Consider the following 8,725-nt stretch of genomic DNA (forward strand, 5'->3'; position numbering starts at 1 on the left):
ACACATGTAAGCGGCAAACACAGGTGGGACGCAGCATGTTGCATTTCCCCTGTGTTCGGCGCATACATGCGTCTGTGTGAGTACAGTCCCCTTCACAGTAATTGAGTGCGTCCAGAGTCGGAGTGGGCCGGCGGGGCACCGGGAAAAAGCCCCGTGGGCCCCCAGCTTTTGTAGGTCCGAACCCACATATGGCTCTTAAAGTTGCGACCCCTTTTGTCGCAGCTTTAAACAAGAAAACACTGAGCATGCGCACAACAGCGTCTGTGCGCATAAACACAGACACGGTGCCGCACACAGACGCGTAACACACGCCGCAACTGCAGGGGGTCCTGGGGCAGCAGCCACGGTGGGCCCAGGGCCCCCCAGTCCGACCCTGAGTGCGTCTACTCCTGCAACGCAGGGGAGCACAGGAGAAAATGGCTGTGTGTAAGAGCCCTTACGGAGATGATTGCAGGGGGTTTTGGCACAACAGGAACTAAGGGTCCACTGAAGTCAACATACAGCCAGAGGGACCCCAAATCCGCATGGTGTGTCCCCAAAATAACACATTTTTTAAAGGAAAAAAAAAGGAGAATTTATGAAAAATATAAACCAACTAGGGAGGAGCATTTCAAACAGTGAAAAACACAACCAGCAGCAAATAGACATTTCTGCAGCTTTTACGGCTGCGACTGTCACCAGCCTCCCCACCCAATCCCTTCGGATCCCCCCACCAGCCACAGTTGCAGTTATTTCTAAATACAAACAATGAAACGTACCAGGTTAAATGCAGAGGTGCTGAGGCTGAGATGTGTTGGGTTCCTATGGTTCGGCCGTTCCAGTTTCCCTTCCTCACCTCTTACAAAACCGGCAAATTCAGCTTCTGCCCCAAAATGAAACTGTCATGTGACCAGGGAGGACCAGGTGAGGTCCAGGTGTTTCTTGATAGAAAGAAACGAAGTAACAAGCGTGAGGCTGCAACTGCCTGGCACTAATATCCTGCAGTGTTATTTGGAGAAAGAAGCTGAGAATCAGCACATGCTGTAATGTTATGGGGCCCCGGGGCCCTTACTGTTAACCTGCCTATTTACAACCCTACAAGTGCTTATAAACATGTGGATTCCTTTCTATTGTAATCTTGCTGTAGATGAAAAACACTCCACCAAAAAAAGATACATTTACAATCAAAGAAAAGTATTTTTTTTTTTAATGCCATAACTTCCAGATCTATTGATTGATGTGAATTCAACTTGTGTTGTTATTGGTGGGGAACTGGGGTTGTTGCACATGGGAGATATGAGTGTGTGCATTGAATTGGCATCGCCACTCGTTTAATCTTTCACCACCGGAGGGCACCGCAGTCTGAAAAGAATATTACACTATTTCTGAACATGTTTACAGTTGAGCTGGCCCTTGCACATACTATTAAAAACAATAAAGGGCAATGGGTAATATAACACATGACTGGTCACTGCCTCTAATAAACTACAGAGAAGCTCCTACCATGGCAAGTTAACCTTTAGCATGGCCAATTCTAAGCAACTTTGCAGTTGGCCTTGATTATTTATTTTAGTTTTTTTTTTCTACTTTTTGCCTTCTTCTGACCCTTTCCAGCTTTCAAATAGGGGGTCACTGACCCCATCTAAAAACAAATCCTCTGTAAGGCTACAAATGTATTGTAATTGCTACTTTTTAGTATTTATATTTCTATTTAGACCTTTCCTATTCCGGTCGGTCTCTTATTCAAATCGATATAGGATCATTTGGACATAGGTTTGCCACCTTTTCCGGGAAAAAAATACCGGCCTTTCTATATATTTATCTTTTTTCCCTATTAAAAACATTGGGATCAACCATCATTTTTACCGGCCAGGTGGCAACCCTGGCTACCTGTCCAGTTTCGACCTGGACAGCCCGGTAATTTGAAGGGCTGCCCAGGTCAAAACTGCCTGCCCGGTTTTCCAAATTAGGAAAACTGGGCAGGATTCCCTATGATTGACATGGCAATCGGCCGCATCATACCCCCGCCCCAAAACAACAATCCGCCACCCTCTGCAGCACAGCCCCACCCCTCCAAATCATAGCCCCACCCCTCCACATCATAGCCCCACCCCCTGCCCGGTCTCCACCTGGCTAAAAGGTGGCAACCCTATTTGGACCCTAGCAACCTGATGGAATTGCAAACCAGAGAGCTGCTGAAAAAATCTCAAAAACGAATAATAATAAAAAATAATAATTATAGAAATGAAAATCAATTGCATAATGTCCTAATATCATTCTCTACAAGAACAACCCCCTTTAAAGGCACAAAGTAGAATCAGGCATTTGATTGGCAGGGAAGAAAAGGTACTAATTAAAAAGCACAAGTCGGTCCTTGACATAACACTTTTCAATGACACTTCAATGACTAAATGCATTTACTAATAAAGCCGCAACATTTCAGTGATCTTAACGAGGCCTCAACAAGTATTAAAGTCCCATTGCTGTAGGGCACCGCCTAACTGCTGCAAAGTTGTCCGGGGCCTGCCCTGCACGCCCTCCTAACTGGCAGATCTCTTCCTTAAAGCAGTTGTACATAAAATGTATTGTTATTGCGACTTTTTATTACTCATCTTACTATTTCGGGGGCCTCTCCTATTCATATTCCCATCTCTTTTTCATATAAAAGCATGGTTGCTAGGGGAATTTAGACCCTGACAACCAGATGGCTGAAGCTGGAGAGCTGCTGAATGAAAAGCGAAATAACTCAAAAACCTCAAATAATAATAAAAAAATGAAAACCAATTGCAAATTGTTTTAGAATATCCCTCTCTACGTCATACTGAACGTTCATTTGAAGGTGAACAACCCCGTTGATAACAATGGCATCAAGCATCATTTTTCAGGGCCAGGTGGCAGCCACAGCCATTGGTTCTTTTACTAGTATCCATAAACATGGCCGTAGGGGGGTTTATATGGCCTGTGGGGACGGGGACGTGTTTATAAGTCTGTCACACAAATAAGATTTGGAGCAGAGGACGTCCTTGCTTTTCCCGTGAGCTTGACAATGGCCGCTTTTATCTCCCTTTGTTTCATTCCACGCTCCTCTCTGTGACAGCAGCTGCTCTCTCTCTGCTCTCAGACAGCCTGTAATTAGCAACTGGCAGATGTTCCGGCACGCTGCTAATTACAGGTTCGTTAGCGAGAAGCGGCGGCTTTTTACGCCTCCAGTACGCTTTGCCTGAGAAGAGGGTTAACAGCAAAACAATTCAAGGCCAAACCATCCTAAGGCCTTGCTCCTGACCTCGATTTGTCACAGAGTCGCATTTATTTCTTTCCAAAGCAGAACCTGTTATTTTTAGCCACTAAAATCCTCACAAGACTGGAAAACGGTTTTCGCTTTCCCCACTTCCAGTTTTCTAATCATCCCCTGAAGGTGAGACGTGTGAGAGCAACAGCAGTCTCCCCTCTGTCAGAAATAGTGCTTCGTTCCACTGACACAACCATCTGCTTCCCTGTTACCACTTCTAAGATGGCTGCCGTCGCCTCCATTCTGGTAGCAACTTCTGTACTGGGAGAGCGACATGGGGAAACAGTGAGAATGTGGCAATACCGCAATCAGTGCTGTAGCTGCAGCTGCCTAGAATAAAAACCACAGGAGAGAGAAAGAGGAACTTCCCAGAGGAAGGTGTATTAAAGAATGGCAGGCCTCTTCTAAGATGGCCGCCAATGTTTCCATTCTGTTTGCAATATCTGTACTAGGAGTGAGAAGGGGAAGCAGTGAGAATGTGACAAGATGGCAATACCACAATCAGTGCTGTAGCAGCAACTGCCTAGAATAAAAACCGCAGGAGAGAGAATTAGGAACTTCCAAGAGGAAGGTGTATTAAAGAGTGGCAGGCCTCTACTAAGATGGCCGCCAATGTCTCCATTCTGTACTGGGAGTGAGAAGGGGAAGCAGTAAGAATGTGACAAGATAACAATATCACAATCAGTGCTGTAGCTGCAACTGCCTAGAATAAAAACCGCAGGAGAGAGAAAGAGGAACTTCCCAGAGGAAGGTGTATTAAAGAGTGGCAGGCCTCTTCTAAGATGGCCGCCAATGTCTCCATTCTGTACTGGGAGTGAGAAGGGGAAGCAGTGAGAATGTGACAAGATGACAATACCACAATCAGTGCTGTGGCTGCAGCTGCTTAGTATAAAAAAAACCACAGGACAGAAAAAAAAGGAACTTCTCCGAGCAAGGTGTATTAAAGGGTGACAGGCCTTTTCTAAGATGGCCGCCGATGTCTCCATTCTGGTAGCAACAGCCTATTTGTTCTGGGAGGGAGAAGGGGAAGCAGTGAGAATGTTAAAAGACAACAATCAGTGTTACCATTGCTAAGAATAAAAACCACAGCAGAGAGAAAGAGGAACTTCTCAGCAGGGGAGGAGGCAAAATCAAGGTCATCATCAACTTCAGCCTGTTCACGTTCAAGTGAATTTCTAACCAACAGCCGATATTAAACCCACGAGGTCCCTTAAAAATTCTGCTTTAGAACCCAGTAACCCCATATTCATGTTTTATTCTTATCTTGGGATGTCCTAGCCCATTACAGAAGGTGGCACCTCCCAGACTTTGGAAGATAAATCCAAATATTTTTCCCCACTGATTGTCAACAGTTGTCTCCCCATCTGTGTATCATGAATTCTGAAAGACAGGTCTGGCCTAGGTGCTACTCACTTTACTAATATCTAACATGATGGGAATTCATTACAGATTTCCTGACCTCATTGTTCTCTGTGGCTTGCTGATGGAAAAGACTGGTCTGCCAGAGAAACAGAGGAATTCCTAGTGTGCCCAATTCCATATGGGCTCCAGTCAATGACAATTCCTATCAGATTATGGAGGTCCTGACAACCTCATTGCTCTTGTTGGCTTGCTGGTGGATAGGGAGGATGGTCGGACTGGTCTGCAAAGGAACAAGAGGAAATCCAAGTGTGCCCAATTCCATATGGGCTCCAGTCAATAACAATTCCTATCAGATTATCGAGGTCCTGACAACCTCATTAGTATTGGTGGCTTGCTGGTGAAAATGGAGGATGGTCGGACTGGTCTTCCAGAGAAACAAGAGGAACTCTTGGTGTGCCCATGTCATTATGGGCACCAGCCATGGGCAATGCCTATCAGCCCAGAAATTGGGTTAGACCTGGATTGAGTTGGATCTGGGAGAAAGAATGCTGGTATCTAAGAAAGAGGCTACTATAGCTATACGACCTAAAACACTTCCAAGTAAGCTGGTTATAGGAGGCCACACAAACCATAGGGTAGAACTTGTATGCTCCTGTCATTGTGGATTTAAGGAATGCTTTGGTATCCATATACAACCAGGGCTCGAACCATTGAAGCCCCAAGAGCTCAAACAGGAAGAGGCAGAATATACATAGAGGGGGAATCTAGAGGGACATGCGATATAAAGTTGACCAGGATGGGTCAGCAATCGAGTAGGCAAAGCAGTTCAAAGTTAATAGGCAAGCTTATTGTCAGAGTCATAGACAAGTTTGCAGATTGAGGAGATAGCAGAACTAGACAAGGTTAATAGGGAGTAAGACAGGATGGGAGAAGATTAGGAAGGGTCTGAAACTTAAAGGAACGGCAACACCAAAAAGTGTTTTAAAGTAATGAGAATATAATGTACGGTTGCCCTGCAATGGTAAAACATCTGTGTTTACTTCAGAAACACAAATATAGTTTTTATATAAACAAGCTGCTGTGTAGCCATGGGGGCAGCCATTCAAGCACAGGATACACAGTAGATAACAGATAAGTACTACTATAGTTTATATAAACAAGCTGCTGTGTAGCCATGGGGGCAGCCACTCAAGCACAGGATATACAGTAGATAACAGATAAGTACTACTATAGTTTATATAAACAAGCTGCTGTGTAGTCATGGGGCAGCAATTCAAGCACAGGATACACATTAGATAACAGATAAGTACTACTATAGTTTATATAAACAAGCTGCTGTGTAGTCATGGGGGCAGCCATTCAAGCACAGGATACACAGTAGATAACAGATAAGTACTACTATAGTTTATATAAACAAGCATCTGTGTAGCCATGGGGGCAGCCATTCAAGCACAGGATACACAGTAGATAACAGATAAGTACTACTATAGTTTATATAAACAAGCTGCTGTGTAGCCATGGGGGCAGCCATTCAAGCACAGGATATACAGTAGATAACAGATAAGTACTACTATAGTTTGTATAAACTAGGGATGCACCGAATCCAGGATTCGGTTCGGGATTCGGCCTTTTTCAGCAGGATTCGGATTCGGCCGAATCCTTCTGCCCGGCCGAACCGAATCCGAATCCTAATTTGCATATTTTCAACTTTTTTTTTTTTGAACTGTTTTCAAATATACATAAACTATACACTGGGCTTAAAGGTTACATTCTCTGCACTGCTGGTTCTAACTCCCGAGTCACCATAGCAGACGCTAGCTGGTTAACAGATGTGGAGAACTGACTTCTGCTACAGTTTCAGGCTTCAGAAGCAGAGAACAGAAAGGGACAGACAGATGCTGTCTTCTATGGCAATTACATTAACAAAGAACATTGGAAACAGTAAATCACAGGGTCAGGGAATGTGCACTGATCAATCCCGTGTGTGTTTACTGCTACAAAGCAAAGGCATCTTTATAAACAGAGGAAATGGGTGTCAATGGAAAATTCCGAGATTTTGTTCTTAAAGAAGACACAAGTCTAAGCTCGTATGACAACAGCAGAATCCAACTTGGGAAAGTGTAACAATAAATGGCAGCTCTTTGCAAGTAATTCCATGCGGCAGAAGCCATTGCACAGACCTAGGTAATTAGCCATTCAGTTTCACACCTATTTACGTGAAAAGCTCTGTCTATGATCTGAATGAATTATCAAGTGTGGGGGAGGGTGGGTGGGTACTCAGAATCACCCCCACCACCACTTCCAAGACCTCTTCTGGTTATTATCAGTAGATGCAAAACAAGAAAGGTGTCCTTTCAGCTAACACTGCAGTTCCACAAGGGCTGCCCTTTTTCACTTTGGCTGAAAGAGAGAGGAAAGTGCATGTTAGCTGGCAGAGAGAAGACAGTGCATTTTAGCTGGCAGTGAGAGGACAGTGCATGTTAGCTGGCAGAGAGAGGAAAGTGTATGTTAGTTGGCAGAGAGAGGACTGTGCATGTTATCTGGCAGAGAGAGGACAGTGCACGTTATCTGGCAGAGAGAGGACAGTGCACGTTATCTGGCAGAGAGAGGACTGTGCACGTTAGTTGGCAGAGAGAGGACTGTGCATGTTAGTTGGCAGAGAGAGGACAGTGCATGTTATCTGGCAGAGAGAGGACTGTGCATGTTAGTTGGCAGAGAGAGGACTGTGCATGTTAGTTGGCAGAGAGAGGACAGTGCATGTTTTCTGGCAGAGAGAGGACTGTGCATGTTAGTTGGCAGAGAGAGGACAGTGCATGTTAGTTGGCAGAGAGAGGACTGTGCATGTTAGTTGGCAGAGAGAGGACTGTGCATTTTAGCTGGCAGAGAGAGGACTGTGCATGTTATCTGGCAGAGAGAGGACTGTGCATGTTAGTTGGCAGAGAGAGGACTGTGCACGTTATCTGGCAGAGAGAGGACTGTGCATGTTAGCTGGCAGAGAGAGGAAAGTGTATGTTAGTTGGCAGAGAGAGGACAGTGCACGTACATACAGTGGGTGCTGTCATACAGTAACAACTTTCATGCACCAATAAGACTTGTTTGTGCACCAACTTGTTGTAACAAATCAATGACAATACAGGCAATATAGTCGCTGTTCTCACCAGGATTTGTATCACCAATGGCACCATACGCCGCAGTGCTGAGTTCAGGGACAAATTTGCAGATTTTCCCTTTGCTCCCCCTTAAAGATCAGTCAGAGTGTGAGTGTGTAATACAGTGAGGCTGAGCAGTACAGTTGCACTATTAATGTGACACACTAGTAACAAAGCATAGGCCATGAATGCATTGCAACCCAATAGTGGATGAGTGAGGCACACAACAATCATTTGGTATTTTAAGAGGCAATTTCATTTGTCTGACCCCCACTGGTACAGAGCACTGCAGTTTAACAAGACCCTACTTTTCATACAGTTCCCTGCTCTTGAGGGTATAAAAACACATAGGGGGGCCCTCCGACTGGCCATAAGTAGGATCCCACAGAAGCCAGGGGGTACATTATTCTTTATAGTTAAATAAGAGATGTCCAGCCTGAAGCCCTCCAGTGTTTAAACTTCAATCCCCCCAGCATCTAAACGCAATGGCAGCTGTTGAATAAAAGCCGAAAGGTTGTGGTTTGGGCACTGCTAGTTCAGCCATGTCTGTACAAATCAAGTGACTGTGTGAGTTGTTGCAGGTAAAGGTGAGTGTGAGTGAGTGTGAGTGAGCTACAATGGGTGCTTATATTGCCAACCCAGTTACTTTATTCTGCCCAGTAACATTAACTTGCTGATGCCAATGTCATGTGAATAAAGCTGCCCATAGATGCAAAGATCGGACTTCACCATCTCCTGACCTGCCACTAACCATTCAGATCAAATAAAGCAGTAAAAGAACAGATGAGCCGATGTTCTGCCCCTGACAGTAATCATATGAAAGTTATGTCTGACAAAGCTGGTGACAGTCTCCCACTGAAAATCGTACGATCGGCAATACACGCAGAGATATTATCAGCAGCCGACAGAAATCTTTTAACCTGTCGACCAAACGACTGATCTCCGC

At 44.8% G+C, this 8,725-nt stretch overlaps 1 long non-coding RNA gene across 1 annotated transcript in view; it reads right to left on the bottom strand.

Moving 5' to 3' along the window:
• LOC108702569 overlaps nt 1-1,557 on the bottom strand; it is a 144,392-nt gene extending 142,835 nt beyond the window's left edge. Inside the window, exon 1 of the long non-coding RNA XR_001933309.2 lies at nt 759-1,557. This is a non-coding gene — a long non-coding RNA (uncharacterized LOC108702569). The remainder of the gene's footprint in view (nt 1-758) is intronic.
• Nucleotides 1,558-8,725: the final 7,168 nt, after the last annotated feature.

The sequence above is a fragment of the Xenopus laevis genome, chromosome 9_10S (genome assembly GCF_017654675.1).
Source record: "Xenopus laevis strain J_2021 chromosome 9_10S, Xenopus_laevis_v10.1, whole genome shotgun sequence".
In the NCBI taxonomy this organism is placed as follows: Eukaryota; Metazoa; Chordata; class Amphibia; order Anura; family Pipidae; genus Xenopus; species Xenopus laevis.